The sequence below is a fragment of the Pogoniulus pusillus genome, chromosome 6 (assembly GCF_015220805.1).
Source record: "Pogoniulus pusillus isolate bPogPus1 chromosome 6, bPogPus1.pri, whole genome shotgun sequence".
In the NCBI taxonomy this organism is placed as follows: domain Eukaryota; kingdom Metazoa; phylum Chordata; class Aves; order Piciformes; family Lybiidae; genus Pogoniulus; species Pogoniulus pusillus.
In genome coordinates this window covers 45,485,238-45,508,339 of record NC_087269.1, presented here as the reverse complement: position 1 = coordinate 45,508,339, position 23,102 = coordinate 45,485,238, and the positions used below count along the sequence as shown (strand labels likewise).

General features: G+C 40.3%; 1 protein-coding gene and 1 long non-coding RNA gene across 6 annotated transcripts in view; both read left to right on the top strand.

Annotated features, from left to right (window-relative positions):
- RPS24 (ribosomal protein S24) overlaps positions 1–23,102 on the top strand; it is a 509,972-nt gene that overhangs the window by 101,092 nt on the left and 385,778 nt on the right. The gene's annotated exons all lie outside the window — the stretch shown is intronic.
- The window catches only part of LOC135176378 (uncharacterized), a 32,733-nt gene continuing 10,302 nt past the window's right edge, over positions 672–23,102 (top strand). For 2 of the 3 annotated variants that reach the window (XR_010302622.1, XR_010302621.1), the window contains exons 1-2: positions 672–879; positions 16,006–16,066. This is a non-coding gene — a long non-coding RNA (uncharacterized LOC135176378). The remainder of the gene's footprint in view (positions 880–16,005; positions 16,067–23,102) is intronic. The other variant, XR_010302620.1, reaches the window with a different exon arrangement.

Here is a 23,102-nt window from a genome sequence, read left to right as displayed (position 1 = left end):
GCAAATGACTTGCCTCTTGATCATCCTTGTCTTCATAAACTCGCTGGACACTGGACTTTTTAGGACTTAGTGCTGCAGTGTCTTAAAACTGCAGACATTTTTAATGCATTTCTTCCTACTTGCAGAATAAATCACCAAGTCTCTGTTTTTGAGGTTTTTTACACTTAATCTTTTAACTGTTTTTATTTCTTTGCGTTGTAATACAAAATATCCATCTCAGTTGACTGTCCTGGTCAGAGGAAGCCAAACTGGGCACAGTGATCTTTTATTTTGGTGTTGGAGAGCAGACCCTGCAGAAGATAATCTTAGTACTAGTGCCTGAGTTTCCTCTTGGAGAAAACTGCCTGGAGTGTTTCTAGAGGTGAGCCTCTGAGACCTGTCGTTGTGGAGGCAGGGAATTAACATGGCCAAGTCAGGAATAGATTTAAAAATGGAATGATTTTATTTTCCTGAACCCCCACCCCCAAAACTATATGGAGAAATTATTTGAGTTTAATTAGCAGACTCAGTTTGCTCGAGAATTTCTTACACAGGATACTATGGATAAATGTGGCTATTTTAGAGGTCAGGAAAGGGAAAGGGCTAAGCTGTAAACACAACTTTCCCCCATTATTAATCAGGCTGAGCAGAAAGATTACTCCCAGGTGAGCTAGGCTGTCTGACAGGAAGGGCAGAGCAGATGCTTGCCAGCTCTCTCGCTTTCAAAAGGCAGCTGAGGAGCCTTAGGCCTATGGAGCTTGCCCAGAAGGGTGCTTACAGTGGGGAGCTCTCCTAACCCGGGCAGGCCCAGTCCCTCAGCAGCTTGTCCTTCGCGGCGCCAGGGGCCTCTCTCCACAGCAACTGTCCAGGCGGGGGAGAACTCTAAGGCGGGAGCCCAAGGTAGGAAGTGCCCCAATGCTTATACCTGTCCTTGACAAGGAGTCCATTTGCCACGTGGTAGGCGCAAAGACCACAGCCCGATCCCAGCGCAGGCGTCTGCACGGGACACCTCTCCTGCCAGAAGGACCCTTTGCTTCCCTTCCCTCTCTTCAAGCCCACAGGGCAAGGGTGCGGGGAAGGTTTTTGTGCCTTTCCTCGCCCCTTCGAACCACAGAGTGAGAGGAATTTTGGGGGACCCAGGACTGCTGGACTCCTCTGCATTGTGGAGGGCCATCTGTGTACAGGTAGGGCCTTGTAGGTACTTAACCTGTGTCAGAATGTTGCTGTGAGAGGTTTGTATCTGTTGGTGTGCTCTGGTTTGTTAGAGTGATTGAGTGATAGGAAACAGAGCTTCATGCTTTTTACCCTTGCCTTTCATATACAACTTCCTTGATTTAATGATTCAAGAGCTTCAAAGAATGCACTTGAACATGGAATACAAATTGTATTGGGAAAGGAGTATCATTTTCTGATCATAACTCTACTTTAGACTTGTTATCAATATGTGTGGTGTTTGAACTGGATCTAGCCAAGATGGCTGAACAAACCCAGTACATCTGTCCTTTTGCTACCATGTAGTATTCTGGCAAAACTAAGCCAGAACTGGATGTCAATTTGCTGTTCCATCATATGCCTCACCTTTTTTTCTGATAGGGATGTCTTTTACTTGGTGTTCTGGAAAAGTCATGCTATCTGGACACATACAAGTGAAATTGTGCATGTCTGGAAGGACCATTTCAGTGCTGTTTCCAGAGATGTTGTGCTGTTGTACTGGTTCCTTGTTGACTTTCATGTCATCTTCATTTCTACTTTTACATTCTTTTCTAACTTGAAGGAAATAAGTTGTATTGAGCAAGTCCCCTTAAGCTAATCTGCAAAGTCAGTGTGGTCTCTGTATTGGACGTGCTCCCTTCTAGCTGTCAATTTTGTTACCAAGTACTGCTCTACACCAACATTTGTTAGTGATTTGTGGGGGCTAATTTCAAGTCCAGGTGCTGAGCAAGTTAAGAAGTATCAGTTTCCTGCAGTAAAGTAGTAAATCCCCAGAGGTTTTGTGTCCTCATACCCAAATTCCTCTCAAGTTAAATATATGCTTCTGTAGTTTTACTTAACAATGAAAGTTGGATTTGGCTGGTTTGATGCAGTGTCATGAAAAAAAGGGTATAAACATTTTCTTTTTGTTATCTGTGATCATTTATGGGTTTGTATTTCTAAATTCCACTTAGTTGGTTTGGTTGTGTCCCAGTTTGAGGCCATGAGCTTCCCAGGTCTGGAGGACAGAAGTGATTGTCTTTTTGGCGAGTAGGAAGGAAGACACTGCACACTGACTGGAGGTTTAAAGAGATAGTCTGTTTTCTAGGGCATGTATGTAAAAGGCAATCAGGTGGAATGAATACATCCACAAGCTAAGCCAGGTCTATTGCACTAAAACTACCTAGAAATACTCCACTGCCTCCACCACCAGCAGCCCTGAGAGCAGGCCGGAACTGCCCCCTCCTCCCCCACCTTAGGCCTACAGGGCCTCAGCAGGCTGCATGGTGCAGGTCGTAATTCCCTGCCAGCCAGAAGCCATCTCCTGAACACAAACCATGAGACAGGAAGGAATGCACACTCTTCCTGGAGAGGAATGGTGAAGGGAGGGGAGGCAGGGAGGAAAAGAGAGTGGTATTGCCCAGGCACTGGTTTGTAAGCTGTGATACCAGAAAGCAGACTAGGATAATGACATTACAACATCCTGGGATGACCAGGTCCATCCCATGGCATGAGTCTTGGTCTCTGTAGTTTTCTTAAGGGAACCTGAGACCCCTCAAACAGCCACAGTTTTTTTATTGTTGTTGTTTTTCTTTTGTTCTCTCACGTGGCTCGCAGGTGTGCTGTGTGGGTTTGCTGGTTTCAATTTTTAATTTGTTTTGTTTTACTTCTGTTGTTGGTTTTGTGTGGTTTTTGTTGGGTTGTTTTTTTGTGGGTTGGGCTTTTTTCCTGTTTTCTCTAAGGGCATCCGGATCTCTCAAGCATTCCTAGTCCTCAGCTGTGCTAATTAACAGTGGTGGTGCTTTAGATCAGTTACACATCATGTTGTGGTTGGAAAAGAAAATCAACCTTGGGATACTCATCCTGGCAGTCTACCTCATGTCTGACATTGCCTCTGGTTTTTGCCATTCGCCAAGTGGAATGAATTAGAAATGGGGAAGCTATGAATAATTTTGTGTTACTGAAAGCACATGTGTGAAAGCTAAGAAAACACTTTTATTTGAAGTAAGTTTCTTGTCCTCAACTTTAAAATATTCTATTCTATCAGTTTTTTAGTAAAGAACCACCACCACTTGGCTTAGGGTTGGTTGTATGGCACAGCACATGTCTGTGGGGTCAGTAACTTTTTGAAGAGGGATAGGGCAGACAGCTGAGGGCAGTAGCATTAAACCACTTTGCTGGATGGTGTCTGGAAGAGCCTTAAGTGTAAGATCCAACTTAAGAGTGGATGCTACAGCAGTGAAATGTTTGGAAGTATGTTTGAGGGGCAGAAATTCAGCTCTTTGCGGATTCCAGGGAGTGATTTGTGCTCTCGGAAGCATCTTTGAAAACTGAAGAGGTGAACTGGAAGGAAAGTTGTAAGGAATAGGACAGGTTGAAAGTAAAGAGGAAATAATGATACCTTCTATTTGAAAAATAAATCTTGGTTTTTTTTAAAACAAAGAGTGGAACTCACATGAAGATGGTAGAAATAAACCACCACTTCTACAACTACCTGAAGGGTGGTTGTGGCCAGGAGGAGGTTGCTCTCTTCTCTCAGGTGGCCAGCACCAGAACAAGAGGACACAGCCTCAAGCTGCACCAGGGGAAATTTAGGCTGGAGGTGAGGAGAAAGTTCTTCACTGAGAGAGTCATTGGACACTGGAATGGGCTGCCCGGGGAGGTGGTGGAGTCGCTGTCCCTGGGGCTGTTCAAGGCAAGGTTGGACGTGGCACTTGGTGCCATGGTCTAGCCTTGAGCTCTGTGGTAAAGGGTTGGACTTGATGATCTGTGAGGTCTCTTCCAACCCTGACGATACTGTAAATACTTCATGAAACAACACCACCACTACCTTTTTTTAAAAGACATTTTTTTACATGTCTGTTTAGTTACAATGCCAGATTCAGAACCTGCTTACATTTCGTGTGCTGTATTCAGCAGGTGCCTGACAACTTCTTGGTTTGCACAGCTGGCATCCAGAAATCCCAGCAGTTCTCTTATCCTGCCACCACTTAGCTCCTGCACAATACGTCCTCTGAAATCAGAGAATTTCTTTGTAGTTAGATGACTGTATGGGACTTTTGCCTGTGATGTTCCATATGTCTAAGTTTTATTTGCACATAAAATTTCATCAGTCATGAGTAAGAGATCCCTCATGCCAGCCACAGATTCTTTGATAAAGAGAAGACTCTGGGGGAGGGAATGGATTCTGCAATGGAAGGAGGAATAAAATATCCTGGTATAAAGCAAGATTGTACTGGCATACTGCAGCTACACTGGAGATAGTGCCTAAAGAATTGAGGTACTTAAGATAGTGACATTGGTGCAGAAACAATGTCCAGACTATGGTTATGAATTTGTATGTGTATGGAGTGACCTAAAAGTCACATGAATGGAATTTTTCAACTGGTTTGTACAGATGTTTTGGTTTACAAATGTTTGAAAAACTCTATTTACAAACTGAAATTGCAGCAGTATGGAAGGAAATCAAAGTACAAATTAGGATCAAAGCAGATGAGAAAAGTGCGATGGAGAATGGGGACTATACTCTGTTACAGAGGAGTCTTTCAGGTTAAGCTTTCAAAAAACCCATACATTCTAAACAAGAACTTTTCTAAATGTGTACAGCTACACAAACATTTAACAATGTTGTTCCAGATCTGCATTATTGTGTTTCACTTTGGCCATTTGTTAAGAAAGGATGGGTTCATTTTGTGAAAGCAGCGGCAGGCTACCAGTTTGCATAAGCTGAACAAAAATGGTAAGTTTTTAGTACAAATACACTCCGTGTTTGATAGAGACTGATAGCTCTGGGGTCAGAAGAAATAACCTCTGAATGTTGTTTTACTTAGCTGTTTTTTTTTTTCTTTAAGAGCTTCCCTTGAATACAAGTTCAGTCTGAAATTCTCATGCATTAACTGAAGAGGCTAGGTTTGCATGTCATTAACAGCCGTTACTAATTGGTGGCTCCTACTCATTAAAGAACATGCTGGGGTTAGGGAGAACAACTTGTATTTTTTCATGGCATTTAAGCACACAATATGCTTGTGAGTGGAAAGATTTCATTTGAGACCACTCAGGTTTAGCAACATTAGCATTTCTAGAGTAGGTTAGACTGGAGCTGCAGGTATCCCCAGGACAGGAGGCTCGCCCTCAGTACTTGGAAAATGTGGTTTTGGAGGGGTGATTCAGAGCAGCCTTTTGGTCTGTAGCTGTGTCCACAGAAGCAAGAGGAGTATGGCTCCTCTGTGCTTAGCCAAGCTCTGGTCTCTAGCAGTCTTTGGACAGCAATTTTGATTGAGACTAAATATAGGACCAATATCATGTCTCAAAAGAGTGCAGCAAAATGGAATTGTGTCTTCCTGTGTTGTTTGGGGTACCTCAGGCTGGGCACATATTGTGTTATTCATTTGGAAAGTGTGGGTTGGTTTCTTTAGTTTGTTATTTTTGTTCTGTGGAGTGGAACCATTTGCTTGCCTTCCTTAATGTAGCCCCTGCTTCCCGTAGGTAGTGGTACACTTGATGTCTGTTTCCAGAGCATGGTATGCTAATAAATCCTAGCAGTAATTCTAAGAGCTGCTAGAGTTTTTTCAGTGTGTATCTCTGTTATGCTTCTTGGTACAGGCTCTCAAGCAAGTGACCCCATGAAGTGTGATGATAGCAGTTTTGATTAGTTTCTCTGCTGGGGGGAGATGAGAGAGGAAGCCTTCCTGCTTCTTCTGCCTACTGAGTGGCTCTGTAGGACAAGTCACACACTGTTGGGCTGACTTCAAGATTAATGTTAACCTTTTATCAAATTCCTCTTTCTATTGACATTTTACTTTAATCTGCTGGATTGCATTATTGGGTCAGTCCTTAAACGTCTTTTGCATATGGCCTTCCAGATTTATCTGGCTGGTTTGGATTTCAACTTGAAACATATCCCTAATGTATGCTTTTGTGTAGTTATTTGCTGATGATAATAAGTGAGTTATATGTAATAAATTGGTGGAGGTCTTCCTGGGAGTAGTTTTGTTACATAGAAGCTGCCTATACTAGATATTTTACACTCTTCAGGCATCACAGTGGTACTGCAGTGGTATAGCAGTCACAGGAAAACTGACTTACTTTCCAGTATATCAGTATTTCTGTATCAAAATTAAATTGTTCTAATTTAAACAAAGACCAATCCAAAACCCCAATCAATGAAAAACAAACAAATAAACCAACCAAAATTAGCGACTGAATTCATGGAGAATCAAGATAGTACTTGAAATCTGAGGGATTAGCATTTTGTGGATACACTACTAATATTAACAACAAATGACCATATATTTCTCTCCTGAGCCTCAAAAAGCCCCATGTTTGAAGGCCTGCACCTGAGACGAATGAGACAGAAATAGTACTTTACTTAAATGTTAAACTGAGGAGGATTTTCTATTTCCTTGAGTTTTGCAATAAAACAATAGCAACTTGCAGCGTCTTCCTGCAAAAGACATTCTGGGAGTGATTTATGTGTATTTTGTTGTTGAGAGCTATGTTTAGTACAATAGCAGCACAGCAAAATACCGAATTTGTGTAATAGTTGAAAGATGAGGAGTTCCCTCCTTGGGAAGTGTTTTAATCACAACATGGGTTTGCTGGAGACAGGTTTTTTTCCCACTTCCCTGGGCTGCCCTACTCCCCACAAAAATATTTCTTGGATGTAATTTTATAAGCCTCAGAAGTAAGTAATCCTCAGCAAGGATGCTTTTTAGCACTATGGAGAAGTCCACCAAGCTGTATTAGAAATAGGACAAACATTCCTATTACCTTATCATAATCTTGCCAATAGTAATTAAAAAATCTGGAATTCCATTTTGTCTGGTGGCACAATTTTACCAGGTAATTCCCAGGAGGTCTTGAAAGGCCATTATGGGACATTGCTGATGGCTGCTTGGTGCTGTGAAGGGGTAGCTCATTAAAAGGTACACTGTTGTGGGAGAACAGAGAAGCACCATCCTGCTTTTCCAGTGGTGGTGATTCCCCAGACAGAAGCCCCGCTATATAACTTGTAGTCAGAGTCATCTCTTTCTAGATAAGCTTCTGTATTTTTGTGGGCATGTGTGAATGTTGTGGGAAATGACAGCTTGCTGCTGTTTCTTGGTTGGCATAGAGGCTGCTGGAGGCCACAACAAACAGGATGAGTCCAATGTCATCCCATAAGCTGCAGAAAGATAGAGCTGGGTAGTGGAGGGCAGTACTGTTTCAAGAAGCATTGGAAGGCAAATTCTGCAGCTGAAAATAGAAGATTGCTGCTAACTGAAAATTTGACCTATTTTGATCTGGAAAATGTCAAAATATTTTGACAGTATTGGAAAATTCTCCTCTCCTCTTTCTTAAACATATTAAAAAACCCCTTCTGGCTAAAGAGAGCTGGCTTGGCCAATTATTTCAGTTTTCATGGGGAACTGTGGAGACTGTTTAAACTTCTGAAATCAGCTGTTCTGGGAGGTAAATTGTGGCAGTGGAGCAAAAGCCGTAGGGTAGCAGGGCTTGCCAGTGGTGAGGAGAAAATAGGTGGTGTGCTAGTTTGAAGCAAGCTAGAATGTTTTGGTACATTTGTTCATGTCTGAGTGCGTGCCTGCCAGATGAAACCCTAGCCCCTCACATCCAGCTGTACAGCCACTGCTTCGGCTGTCTATGTGACTGACAGGTAATTTCTCTGCTTGGAGTGTGGTCTGTGGCCTTACCTTCTGTAAATACCCTCTCCTGATGGATTACCTCATACATGTCACAGAGAACCTTCATCTGTCAGGAGGTTCAGATTTGCTACAAACGGTGTGGTTTTATGAGCCTTTTCCTCAGGCAAGAAACTCCCACGAGCATCAGAGTAAGGACTGAATTGGTTTCATTGGCTGTTAAATGTGGTTGTCAGCTTGGTTTAGAAATAGAATACAGCACGGAACTTCAGTTGTCTATCCTATTGTTATGTTGCTGAGTCCTTTTCACTCTTCTCTGGCTCCGGCGTCTTTAATCCTGTTTAGAAGGAAAAAAAAAAAAAAATTAAAGATGACTGAAGTTAAGAATGAGCTGTTAACTTCATTGAAATCATTGGAAATGTTACCTTTAGGGGCAAACTTTCCCCAAAAGAATTTATTCTCAAATAATCTGTTCAGCACTCAAAGATTTATCCATGGAGAGTTGTAGAATCATAGGTTGGAAGTGACCCGTGACGGTCATCCAGTTCAACTTCCCTGAAGTGGGCAGGGATGTCTTTAACTAGATGTTGCTCAGGGTCCTCTCAAGTCTGACCTTGAATGTCTCTAGAGATGGGGTCTCCATCACATCTCTGGGCAGCCTCCTGCAGTATTTCACTACCTTAATTCCAAAGAACTTCCTCCTAGTGTCAAATTGAAATCTACCCTGTTCTGGGTTCAAAACATTGTCACTTGTTGTGTTGCTACATGTCCTTCTGAACAGTCCCTCCCCAGCCTTCATGCAGGTCCTCTTCAGATATTGAAAAGCTGTTGTTAGGTCACCTGGCAGGATTACCTTACTGAACCTCATGAGTTTGTCCTGAGCCTGTTTCCCACATAATAAGTACATAAAACATCGATCAACTGAAACAACCCCAACCCCAAAACAAAGTCCCAAGCTCCCAAACAGAAAAGAAAAAAAAAAAAGGGGGGTGGGGTGGGGTGGGTGGGTGGGGTGTGTTTTGCACTATCACAGCAACCCAAGCATGAATCCTTAGCTGAAGTAGTAGTGCTTACCCTGATCTTTGTAGACTCACTGCCAATGTAGCAGCAGCTTGAGTCAACTTAGTGGATAAGAACGATGCACTTAGAGATGAGAGGTTCTTCACACTCTGTATAGCACTTTAAAATGCTAAGTACTTCCATATTTGGGAGTACTTAGCTTTTCATCTCTACAATAACTTAAAAAACAAAACAAAAACAAACCCAAGCCCTAGAGCTCATATTAGGCCCTAGTAAGTGTTTGCGTTGATATTAATAAATCTTCAGGGAAAACACATAATTTCCTGACTGATATTTATAATTTGGCACCTGCTTCTTAAGAAGATATTTAAAACATGTAAAAACAGTGTTAAGCTACCTCATTCATTTTGATTGGATGGTATCATATGGTAACTGATACAGCGCTGCCTGCCAGTAATAGTCATTAACATTTCAAATCAAAGAGTATTAGACAATCAGAGCACCCACTTCATAACTATGGTTTGTTTTTCCCCCCCCCCCCCCCCCCCCCCGGTATTCCTTTCTCCCCTTTTCTTTTAAGGGTACTTAATTCCTAAGTTACAATGTTGCTAATCTTTGTGCCATGAGTGTGTTTCAGGGTTTTAGAAAGGGCATTAGCACTAATGAAATGCAGAAAATTCAAAGCAATGTAAACAAGCAAAGGCAGTGGATGATAAAACAGACAAACCAGATGCATCAGAGCTACAGAATTACCTTTTAACCCTGGCAAATGTGTCTTGGTCTGACCTGGGTGGGAAAGGAAGTAGCTGAGCATCAACCCTGGTTCAGATTCTTGGCTCCTTGAAGCTGACAGTACAAAAATAATCCTACAGCAGATGTGAGTGTTTCGTATGCAGTGTGGATTGTGATCCCCTATGTCTAAGTCCTACCCTAGCAGCCTGAAGAAGTCTTTAGTCCTGTGTGACCTAAATTAGTCAATATTATAGCTCTTTTCTTGTAGCTGAATAGTGGTGCCCACTGATGTTGAAGAACTACAACGTGCATGAAGCAGAACTGTGGGATCATTTCAACAGTTAAAATTCACTTTAACAGAATGAGAAAGTACATTCAAGTATCTGATCCACACATTTGTATTGTGGAATCAGCTGAGTTGTGCTGTCAGCTGCAGTGCTCCCTAAGCTGCTATATACTCATGTACATGTCAAGGATTTAAAACATCTGAATCTTACAGTTCTCTACATTGAACATGTAGAATTGCTGATGGATGGCAATGAGTGGCAGGTGATGAGGACAAATAGGGGGTTGTGTTGTGTCATGTTTTGTGGTTTGGGTAGTTTTGCTTTTTGTTCTGTTTTGTTACTATGTTTTAAAATTCTGTTACAGTATCCAAGTACTGCACATGATGTTAGTCCTTCAGTGCTACTTTTCTACCAAGAGAAGACAGGTGCTAGAGGCTAAATACGGTTCTCTGAAATTAGAAAAGAGTTCAGGAAGCTTGTGAAAGTTCGAACGTTTTTCAATCTATGAGCTGTGGTAGACTTGCAAAACTGTTCGATCTCCAGCTATCCAAATCACAATTTAAATGAGGTGATTTCTGTATTTGCAACTTAAATTTACTTAAAAAGCTTAATAATTTTTAGAGGAACAGTGCTGTTAGCTGGGAAGGTCAGATTCTGTCTGACTTTAAAGAGGGATGATCAGAATTACATAGTTACAGCTTTATTGCACAGGTTTGGTATAATCTCATAGCTGCTTGGTTTAGTCCCTTTCTCTGTGTCTGCTGTCTGTGATTGTCTTACTACCATTTTATCATCATCTTATCATGTTATACACTAGACTAGAGGTTAATATATCTCATTGCAGAGAGGGTCATAAAGCAAAACCGTCTTTACTGAAGGAGTGACAGATTAGAGGACAACCACAATAACGAGGTTTGTTGTGAACATAGAGCCTCCTCTATAAAAGTCTTCCAGCATCTTGCGTGTGTTTTCAGCTGCAACTTCATTAAGAAGCAATATGATGTGGTGGTCAGATGGCTAAGGAATGATACAATGAAATTATGTAATGACAAAGATGGAGCAGAAACTGCTGTCTTCAGCAGTGACATAGAGACTAATGCCAGAGAGCAGTTCTGCCTCCTATCCTGAGTAAGGCACTATAGACCTTTATTCTAAAATAGCAATGCGAAAATATGTGCCCTATAAATACAATGTGGCTTGACTTAGAGGTACTGAATAATAAAAGAAATACTACTTTTATGGTGTTTGTGTTTTGTTTCTCAATTGGGTCAGGTTTTGTTCTGCTATACTAAAGAAAGCCTTAGCACCCAATAACAGGCAAGACTACAGAAATCATGTCATGGTTTTAGAATGGATGGAAACTCTTTAACCTCTCCCATAGGAGTGAAAGGATTGGAAAGAATTGGAAGTTTAAATGGAAGTACTATTCACAACTACATACAGCAGTACAAAACCATAACAAATACACAAAATCTTATTGAGCCTCCATCCCAGGCTTTACCATAGTCTCACTAGGCCAACATCATCCAAAAACATCCCCTGCCAAGCAGGCCTCAATGCTCCCTCCCACTTCCAGTCCTCCCTACCCAGTCCCAAATGATGCAGGAGAAAAATGAGTCAGGCTGTTCAAGGCCAAAAGCCTCAACTCTCCCATAAATACCAGCTCAGCACACTGTGGGGAGAGAGGGGAAAAGGTGGCAGGAGAGACAGAATTGTCCGTTTGTACAGAGGAGATGCAGGAATGATAGGCATGAAATAACACAATTACACCTTTCCAGTGTCCACTGCCAGGGCTATCAAGGCCATCTGGGGGACTGTACTCTCTGGTTCAAGACATCCAGTCTTAAACTCATAACAAATGTGCAGTACAGCAAGTGAGGATAAATATCAATTAACATAGCACCATGATCATGTTCAAGAAAATGTGACTAAATCTGTTGAGTTCTATAGAATTATTTTTTCCTATTTTTCCACGTATGATGCTATTTATTAGTTAGGTAAAACTTGTTATAGTTGGTTACTATGCTTTGAAATGTTACTCCCCATGTTTGTAACATTCTTCTCTTGGAAAATCAGTATTAGTGATTGCTTTAATTTCTTACTGATCATTGCTTTAATTTCTTACTGGTTTTACACTCCTCAAAACAGAAGCAGCAAGAGTTTACAGTCAGATTTTACTGTGTGAAAGATTCTTGACACGCAAATATTATGAACTTCCAAGCATAAGTACAGGGGGAGGTGTAAAGATTGTAGATTCTTACTGGAGTGCTCAAAAGGATATATAATTCATTTCATACCCTTTCAAGACATGATAGTCTCCCTCTCTTCATCCTTAAGGAACTCTTTAAACCCTCAAAACTGGCAGTAAGATTACCTCATGGTGATCTCTTTTTTTGGCTTTCTTTTTCCTAGTAAAATTGTGAAGTCCCTAATCCAGTCTTTTATCTTGTATTCACAATTATAATGTCAAGATGGAATAATTTGCCTTTATCTCCAAGGTGGCAGCTATGTAGAAACTTCAAAAGGGGCAGTTTTACCAGCATCTGAAGACTCTTGTTAATTACTATATCTTGAAGTGAAATAAAGCAGGACGAAAAATGCTATTTCTCTTTGACAATCTTGTAAAAATATCAGTGATGAAGTAGTATGTTTTAAGTACTTTAAGAATGCATTTAACTGAGATCAAGACCGTTCTGATCATGGTGCAGGTTAATCTCTGCAGGATACATTATAGAAGGATGCATGTGTGTGTAGAAGGATGCATGTGTGTGTGGCACTGATGGTTTAGAAAGCTCTTAAGTGGAAATAGTTTTATTCTGTTTTCATATTGAAATTGACTGAAATGAGTTAGTAATGGTCTTTATTTCCAGGGTGCACAAAGGCTCATTTTGCTATGTCTTCCAAATATAAATTTACTGATTTTGCTCCTTTTTTCACAAACTTTCTGTGCTTTGTTTTCAGATTTGTGCTATTTTCACTACTGTTGGCTGCACATGACCTAACTAATGTAAAGCCAGACTGTATATGTTAATGTATGTTATAATCAGAGAATACTAGTAGTATATTAACTGTAAATTTCTACAAGACAGGTTTGAGGTGATAGTTCCGCATTGAGTATAGTTTTGTCTATGTGCTACTTTTGCAGAGGCTGAGTGAAGCTGTTTGGATCAATCAGTGGAGTATTACTTGCATCATAGATTGAGTGCTATATGAAAGCACTCCACAGAGCTTAGGCCAATCATCAGAATCTGGAGATGTGTTCTTTTCTTTTAAAGGTCTCTTACATTAGTCTCTGAAAAACTGAAGAAGGTTGCAGTAAGCAACCAGTTAATTCCTTGTTAATACCAAATAAATATTTAGTCTCATAACAAGTAAAAACAAGCTCAGATTTTTAGAAAGTACAGAGATTTTCATTTTTTTGAATCTGGTTTAATATGCATCTATATATATAATGAAATACATACTGTAAGCTGAAGTGAATAACTGAGTAAGCTTAGCTGATGTTGGTGCTAGAACACTGTTTCTTTACTTGTAACTACCCCTGGAATTGTAGCTTCGTGAATTTGGTATTACATTAGCAATGGCTCCGAGTGGTTTTTAAATAACAACTGTTAGACGAGACCAGTAGCCATTGCTTCAGTGTCCATCTATTAGTAGAAGCCAATAGGTGATGCTCCTAAGGAAGATGTTAGTGCTGTAAAAAGCTTAAGCAATTTTAAGGACTTTGCCTGGGTAAGGGAAAGAACACCCTTCCTTGGTAACCACAGGAATGGACAGGAGGTGACAATTCTCATCGAAGGAGCTGGTCATTCCTTACTTTCAGCAGTGCTGCTCACCCCAAGTATTGGTCTATTTGTGCTTTATTCATTCAGTATGGTGTCTTTAATACCAAGCTAAAAATACAAACCAAATAAATCACAGAATTAAACAAGTTGGAAAAGACCTCTAGGATCATTCAGTCCAACCTATTACCTAACTCTTCAAATTAAACCATGGCATTAACTGCCTAATTCAATCTCCACCACCTCCCCGGGCAGCTCATTCCAATGCCAGTTGCTCTTTCCATGAAGGATTTCTTCCTCATGTCCAGCCTAAACCTGCCCTGGCACAGTTTGAGACTGTGTCCTCTTCTTCTGTCACTGGGTGCTTGGGAGAAGAGAGCAATGTCTGCCTTGCTACAACCTCTTTCCAGGTAGTTGTAGACAGCAATGAGGTCCCCCCTGAGCCTCCTCTTCTCAAGGCTGAACAACCCCACCTCCCTCAGCTGCTCCTCATAAGGCTGTGCTCCAGCCCCCTGTCCAGCCTTGTTGCCCTTCTCTGAGCACGTTCAATCCCTTCAACATCTTTCATTAGCATAACCTTGTAATGGTCTTTTAGAAGGGAAGACTTGTAGTAGTCAACCAAATCTCTCGCCCACCTTTGCATGGATTTTTTTAAAACTAGCTGAATTCTGAAGAGAAAGGGAAAGTATTTCAGAAACTTATCTGGAATTTCATTCAGACCTTGAATTAGTGAGAATAGAGCTAATTTCTGAGAATAAGCCTGAGAGGGATATCAAAGCACTGAGAAGCAACCAATTAATATGTATGGAATTCTCTCGGAGTATGAAGAGTACACACAAATAAATGCAGCTGTGCTGCATCCTGAGGGGTTTCAGTTGCAGTTTTTTTCAGATCAACTGAAACAGGAGGCAGGTAACAGCAGTGCACTGACACTGTACCACACTTCCAGGTCTGTAGTGACTCAAATGAAGTTTTTAGGGATGTACCTCCTTCTTGTGTTCCTTTGTAAAATAGGATCTGCTGTCCATATCCAGAGACTTAATAAATAAATGGGGAAAAAGGCTGTTTCATTCTTCTCTGTATCATTTAATCTGTGGGTATTGATTCACAGGTTTAATTAGCTTGCTTTCTTTTACAAAATGTACTCTTGTGAGAAGCAAAAAATTCTCAGTATTTGAAAAAATGCTTTTTTGGTACATGCATACTTTGGTTACTAAAGTTATACTTGCAGTGCTTTGAAAAATGGTAGTTGTTAGCTTACTGGGAACTTGTAAAAGTAAAAACAGTGAGAGAGCCTGTTTCCAGTCTGCTGGGTGGATGTGTAGTATGCTCTCCAGGGGAAACAAAGTTTTTCACAGTCACTGTAATTCACTCTTTAAAAGCATCTGAGGGAAAGGTCTGTGTTGAGAGGACTATGCATCGCGGATTCTAAGTGCATGCTTTAGACGTTTATCAGCTCTTTTCTGCTCATCTACTATCAGCTAATCTATTGCAGAATAATTGTTTGTCTGAAACAGTTCAGCAAAAATTTATCATACTGGCAAGTCCTAACTCAGATATTTAAATGCTGGAATGTCTGTCTCAGTAAGTAACACACAGATCAATTCAACACTACATGTTAATTTACTCCATGAACACCCTAATCCAGCAAAACAGTTAAATAAAACCCCATTGAAGTCAATATAATTGAGGTTATATACCATCCTTCAGTATTTTTTGTGTTAAGGCCCAAGTACTTTCTCTTTTCAAAGAAAATGCTCTTCAGCTTCTGGCTCTTAGATACTCTTGCTCATTAAAATAAATACTGCAACCTGATTATGTGACTAAGAAGGAGGTCACTACTCTCCACTTGCCTAAGCACATATGTCTTGCATTGAGAAATACATGAGGATAGAGAACTGAGAGGCTGATGACAGGTTGGCTCTGTGAGATAGGTACTGGTGAGATGACAGACTGAATTACTTCACAGAAAGAGAAGTAGAAAGGAACTTTATGTACACACGTTTGAAGTAAATACAAGTTATTGTAGAGTAGTTGTTTTCATGCAATTTCTTCTAATTTGATGCCTTGTTGCAGTAAAGAGTCAGCAACCTTTTGTTTTAAGAGCTTACATTTCCTGAAAACAAAACAGTTGGATCTTGTTCAGGAATAGCTATTCTAGAATCTGTGCTCTGGAAATGTTAAATGAAAAATCCTAACTTCCTGGAAGTAATACTGTGAGTATGATGCCATCAGAGATGAGGGTGCACATCTTGCACTGGTAAGAGGATGAAAGGGACAGTGCTGAAAAAGGGTAGAGTGTAACTAAGGACAGAGTGTCATGTGGATTACAGAAATTAGCTGACAAACTTAACAGTTCTTTTGTATTCTTTACAGGTGTTGTTCCTGAGATGTTTGTCTTTGTCCTCCTGAAGGTCTCCTTTTCTGTGAACATGAGGTAAGACACTAATGTGTACTCTAAAGTGTTTGGGAACTCTTAAAATTTATGTTTTGAGCTCTGTATTTTGAAACCTTCTGGTCAGTATGTACCTCTACCAAAGCTGTTGCTATAGATCACAGCATTTTGCAAGAGAATTGAAGTGTAAGGAAGACACACATGATAAATACAGCTGACTGTCTCTAAGGTGTGTTTGACCTTGAGCATTTTGTATGTAATTCATTAGAAGTACCTGCTTTGCCTGCAAGACAGTGTATATAACATTCATCTCCTGTTCTCTTCATGTTATTACAACTTAACATTTTGGTTAAAATCAGAAATGTCTTCCACCCACATAAGATTCTCGTAGGCAGTTCTGTTGCTCTGCTGTCTCTGTTCCTGTCCTTGTCCTTTCATTTTTGCCTAATACTCAAGAAGCTTTATTGTGAAACTTCTATAGGGTTACCACTCTCCACTTGGACTGCCACATGACACAGTACCATGCTCCAAGGACAAGGATTTTGTGGTCTGTGATGTTCTCTTTCTGAGTAGCATCCCTGAAAATTTCCAAGCAGAGAAGTAGAAACAGTACAGTTCTCTAATAAGATTTCGGTTGAAATGTGACACAAAGCTCTTGTCCTTGAGGAAATGCTAACATGACTAAACCTAGATTTGAGATCATTTTGCAGTAGTGCTGGAATTGAAACTATAATGGCTATGCTCAGCTTGGACTGGAGGCATGATGCTGTCAGGATGTCACTCTTGTATTCATGATTCAAATAGCAAGACCCATCCTAAAGAGCTGGCACTACTGGATCTATGGCAGCTGTTGCAATGCATAATTAATGCAGCCTTGGGATACAGTTTCAAATGCTCTGTGTCAGTGCAGGCAGTGTTTTCAATAGTCAAATATTTGTGATTAACTTTTAAATGACATACAGATTTCTGTAAAATTGGGTGAAGAGAGATGAAGCATTCCCAAATAGGTTGTAACTGAGAGATTCCAGTGGAAATTAGTCTCATTTTCATGTTCTACAAAGAGAAAGGAAAACATGATTTAATGTTTGCTTTGAGCAGTTTTGGGCAATGTACAGCATAAACAACAAAATTAGTATAAGAAACAAACTTTTGGTTAGCTATTTCAGACTGAAGTAGGTCAGAAAATATACAGGAGGAAATAATAATTATATCTATGTCTGGGTAATGGGATTAGGTAGTGCTGAAGCGAGCTGATAGGTGAAGAGGGTTTCTTAAGGAGACAATTTAGTCAGCAAGGTAGGTAGCATTTATATCAAAAGCAGTTTTCCTGGCAGGCAGAAAAAAAAAAAACAAACATAAATACAGCTTCCTTTCCTGTGTGACAGCCAATGCCATTGCAAGAGAGTCTTGTTCTATAGCTGTGATCTTGGCTCCCACAAACAGACGATGTTACTGGAGCATACACTTAGTGTTCAGTTGTACCTTAACCCACATGTGCTTGATTAGCTGAAAATAAGCTGTAATAAGAAACTGTCCAGGGGATCAAGGATAACAGGATGTCAGGGGCTGGAAGGGACCCAAAGAGATCAGCGAATCCAGTTCCTCTGTCAAAGCAGGACCTTACAGTCTAGCTCAGGTCACAGAGGAATGCATCCAGACAGGCCTTGAAAGTCTCTAGAGAAGGAGACTCCACAACCTCTCTGGGGAGCCTGTTCCAGTGCTCTGTGACCCTTACAGTAAAGAAGTTCCCTCTTGTGTTGAGGTGGAAGCCCTATCGCATGGAGCAAGTGAGCAGAGCCTGTACCTTCCCTCCTGACACCCAGCCCTCAGATATTTATAGACATTTATCAAATCCCCTCTCAGTCTTCTCTTCTCCAGACTAAAAAGTCCCAGGTCCTTCACACTCTCTCCTCCTAAGGCAGTGCTCCAGACCCCTAATCATCCTCGTAGCCCTCTGCTGGATGTTCTCCATCAGATCCCTGTCCCTCTTGAAATGGGGAGCCCAAAACTGAACACAGTACTGCCATTTTTACATAAAGGGAAAAGGTGCTCTAAAGAATCACTGTGCCTGTTGTGCTGTGCATTTGGCTTTGTTAAGCAGTACCTGTGTAGCAGTAGCAGAGAATCTCTGGGCAGGGCTGTAATTATGCTATCTATACTTTTCTTCTTTTGGTGCTTATTGTCCAAGTGCATGTGAAACATAAACCAGAGCTGTGGGAAAGACTCAGATTTGAAAGTCTACTCTCTCTGTCTCTTCATTGCTGCAGTGCATGTGTTTTTACAAGAGTATCCCTTGTTGCATATGAATTATGTAAATTACTTGAATTATATTCCAAATGCCCACAGTAGAAAACCTGCTTCATGTGTGAAATTTAACTGAGGAAGAGCAGAACTGATTTTGAAATTTAGATCCTGCTCTGCCTGTTTTACACTTGGATCAAAGTACTGAAGTTTTGTTAATTTTAAACAGCTGAGAACTTGAGGTGGTATCTCCTCTATACAGATAAAGATATCTCAATATGCTCATAAGTATACTGTAATTTTAGTGTTTTTTTTTTTTTAATGCCTTGAATGTAATTCAAATATGTAAACAAATCACTTGTAGCCTGAATGAAAAAAAGAGTGCTTGGCTGTGTCTAAAACTAGGATTTTTCAAGGTAGAGGTCTTTGAGAGATACAAAGATATATAGACTTGATTTTATTCATTCTTTACAACGTAGAAGGCTATGACTAGGGAGAGCAGTTCAAACTTAAAATAAATTACTTTCTATCAGTTAAAGAATCTCCACTTAGCAGTACTAATAAAGGACATTTTGCTTCATCTGTTATTTATGTGCTGCCCTGTATTTAAAAAACAAACCGATGCAATTGAAAGCTTGTGTCAGCCACAGAATGAAATCAGCAGTAAACTCATCTTCTTTGTGATGGTAACTAATTTTTCTACAGTTTTTAAACGAGTGTGGTGGTTGTTTTGTTTGCTTGCTTGTTTGTTTTTTATCTTCAAGGGCAGGCAGTCCAGCTCTGAAAGAATACCTTCTGCACAGGTACTTAAAAATAGTGGAATTAATCACCAGACCTGCCAGAGAACTCTCCATTGCTACATGTAATTGCAGAAGGCTCTGAAAAATCTAGAGCAGGGAAGGCTGTCTTTTCTAGGAGTTATTTTTTAATTAATGATTCTGAGAAGCCTGAAAAAATGTTGTGAGGACCACAGAGGCTCTGGTAAACACACTCCTCTATTCAAAGAATGATCACTAATGGGCTTGCACTGGAATGTGCAATTCTGAATATGGCTAATGATTGCTGCTGCTGGATTGTGTAACAGAAGGAAAAAAGGCATCAAATTGAATAGTTGTGTATTTGCTACATGAAGAGACAAATATCTGTAATACATCTGCTCTAAGTCATTTATGTATGCACATCTAATTTATTAGGAAATTGGTATCTGCACATTTCAACAAAGGCCACTTTGATATGAAAAAAATCAGAAGGGAGATGATGTATTGCACTTAAAGCACAAGCCCAGCCAACAAAATAATGAATGCAAACCCAAGAGAGGGGAGACCTGAATTGAAGGATTTTTTCTTTCCTTAGCTATACAAGGCAGATGGGGATAATACTTTGCTCTTTTCCACAACTCTTACTGACAAGTTCGTGGTTATTTTATTTACAGACTGCACTGTGAGCAATTTCTGCCCTGTTTATATGAATAGACTTGTTTGGTTACACTCAAGATAGGTGTATAACAGAACTTAGAGTGAAAAGAGGAAATTGTTCTTCTGCAGAGAATAATCCCTAATTAATAGATGAAATTTTATTAATAGTTATGGCTTATTATGTGTTTCTGGAGCAATGGACAAACATTACCTAGCCTGAGCTTCATGTAAATAAGGAAAGGGCTAGCATCACAGGGGAGAAGTGAGGGCGTCTTGTCATGGTGATGCTCAAATGAGCCAGAACAAAGGATCTGTTTGGAAAGAAGTTACATTAGGATTTGGTCCAGTTACTTCATATGTGTCCCTTTTTGTTGTCAACCACAGAAGGCTACCCCACAATGGGTGGTCCTGCCGAAGACCATTTAGATACAACAGAAGTCGTCTCCTCATAAAAGTACAAGTAATTTTTCATCTACATATAACACTGACCTGAAATGCTTATGGGGGCTGGGGTTTATTTTATTGTTTTGTTTAGTATCAAAGACTTGTAACAATTCTGCAGTGTAGTTCTGACCTTTTCATATACAGAACTAAGTGGTAAAGGAAATTTGGTTTCTTGTCAGCATTACTTCTCCCCTTTTTCTTATGGTCCATACTAGGCTTTTCTTTAGAGCCTTGATGGGGATATTGTTGTTGCAGTTAGGCTGTAAAGACCCTCAGCTGCCACTGCCAACATGTTTTCCAGCAGAAATAGATTAGCTCAAATGACAGGATCCAGGCAAAAGTCCAGCTTTAATGTCTGATGCCTTATAGAGAACCAGCAGCATGCACTACATGGCTTAGCTGCACTTTGCTGTCAACATGTGCTATATTCAAGGTTTGCTTTTTCCTTTTCTTAGAAGCCATTTTAAATTCAGGGGTATAGAACAGAACTCTTTTCTTGTAAAGAAAATATGCTGTAGGATGAGATGAAAGGGTAGAAGAAAAATATGGGATGATGACAGGGGAAATATTACAAGAGAAAAAGATCAGTTAAGCACATCAGTCTGATTTGTGAAACATTAAATTAAGCAAATTTCTAAGGGGCTAATAATTATTTGGAGTGATTTGTTGGAGATCAGGTAATGAGTAAGCTCATTGGTGCCACCTTTTCTTGTAGGATTCCTTGGATTTGAACTTTCAAAAGTGGAATTAGTTCAAAATTCCAAGGAAAAGGGACTGTAAAATCCCCAGTGAGTCTAGTGATCATTCCTGAGGGCAAAAACACAGGCTTAGCTTCAAAACTGTGGTAAAATCAGCTTTGTAAGAAAGCAAAATGTATATTTACACAGATGAACCCCTCAAAGTGCTGATTGTTTCTGTGATTGTTGTGGTCTGTATCTCTGCCTCTCTGCCTCTGACACTGTAGTTAAGAAGAATTAATTACCATGGAAGCCTTGTTAAGACTGTGAAAAGGGGCTAAAATGGATAGGATTCCATATTGTGAGCTTATTCCTTGTGGAAAATAAAGAACAAGACAAAATGTTTATGGGAGATTGGAGTGTCAGGGTATAAGAAGACTTCACCTGAAGAAGAGGTAGAGAATGTTATGATGATTTGAGAAAAATGAAATCTGTGAGACCAAAGACCGAGTACTCTCCCTCGCTCTTTCTGTCTCTCTCTTCCCCCCCCCTATAACTTCATATTTTGGGAAAAAATAATATTGATTTGTAATTTTCGGGAAAAGTGCTTTAGGAAATCATAACTTGAGGAACATGGACATGGGGAAGGATCTAGGTAAATAAATTGTGAAAACAAAATATTTCCTGGAGAACATATTCAACTCAAGACTGGATGAGGCACTTAGTGCCGTAGTCGAGTTGACTGGATTGGGTTGGGGGATAGGTTGGACTGGATGATCTTGGAGGTCTCTTCCAACCTGGTTGATTCTATTCTATTTGTAGGTTATGAGAAGTGGAAGCGGACAAGAGATGTTGTTAAGACAAAAGATGGTGTAAAAATTGTTCTAGAGTGCTATTCTATTTAAAAGTGCTATATTTAGTGCAGAACAAAAAGACAGGTCAGAAAACAAAGGAGTGTGCATCTCTGTGGGAGTTGTATTTGGCAGAGCTGAAGGCTTGGTTCCATGGTTAGATGTTAGCAATGTCTCCAACTTCAGTCAATAAAAAAAAACCCGAGCTGTCTAAATGTAGTGGATCAGGAAATGGGTATGAGATGCAGGAGAAGCAGATTTGAGTGCAGTTTCACCAGGGGCCTGCCTAAAGTGTTTGTGCTGCAGTGTGGCATGTTCATGTGACTGTGTTTTGTGATTAGTGCTCAATACAACTTCACCTTCTCATTTTGGTGGTTTTTGTTTGAGTTTTTTTTTTCCCCTCAAAAACTTAATTCAGGTGAGAAGAGTAAAAGGTGAAATAAAAGGGCAATACTGCAGATTAAACAGACATCTACTTGTGGTTAATAAAATACTTCTGATCAATCCAAAATGAATATTCCAGACTTGAACTGATCTAGCCCTCTTACAACCCAACAAAATCCAGAAACAGCTCAGTTGGCCCAGCTGTACAGCTGACTTAAGGAGTGTCAGTAGCCCACCTCTCTTTCCTGTTGCTTGCCAAGGTTTAGTGTTGGGAATGGAGGCTCCATTTACAATTGACAGTGCCCTCTTTAACAAAAACTCTAGAGTTCTTTCAGGCTTTTGGTGTTATTTTGGACAAATATAAATTAGAAAAATCCTAATTTCAGTGACAACAAGTGAGTTTAAAACACCCCTTGCCAACACAACTGCTCGTGGTAAGCATACTGGGGAGTTAGAACAGAGGAAATGTGGTTCTCATGTTTACTGAGTGTATGTGTGTTTATTTTTGTCATATCTATGTAAAAACACTAGGATTCCACAATAAGGGATTGTTTTCTCCTAGGCTATAGGTCAGATGATAAGGATTGGATTCACATACACAAAACAAAAAGGCATGCACATAAGAGGGCAAGGTGGATGGGAAGTTGTGATTGCCTTACTGCATTGCTGTAGTCGTTAGTCACTGACAATACCCTTCAAGCTGGTAGGATCAGCGAGAGGGCAGGTCAAGGATATGAGCAACAGACTGCTCCACTGAAAAGAGAGGACAAAGCAGCTGAAAAGACCAGAGCATTTAATGTGCAAAGATGGTGCAACAGAAAGTGATGCAACAGCTAAGTACTCCACAGTGAGTTCCATTTAAAAGTAAAGATACGGCTTGTATTGTCTTGTGCAAATTCTTCCAGGCCTTGCTGAATAGTTTGACTGGTTTGTTTTTTTTTTTTTCTGGAGTGAGCTGTCCTTGTGAAGAAAATTTCTTAAGAGAAAGGTCTTGGATCGCATCGTATTTATTATACCAAGGGGCGTGCAAAAGGCTCGTGTGCCCTATGGTACTTGGTGTCTTCTG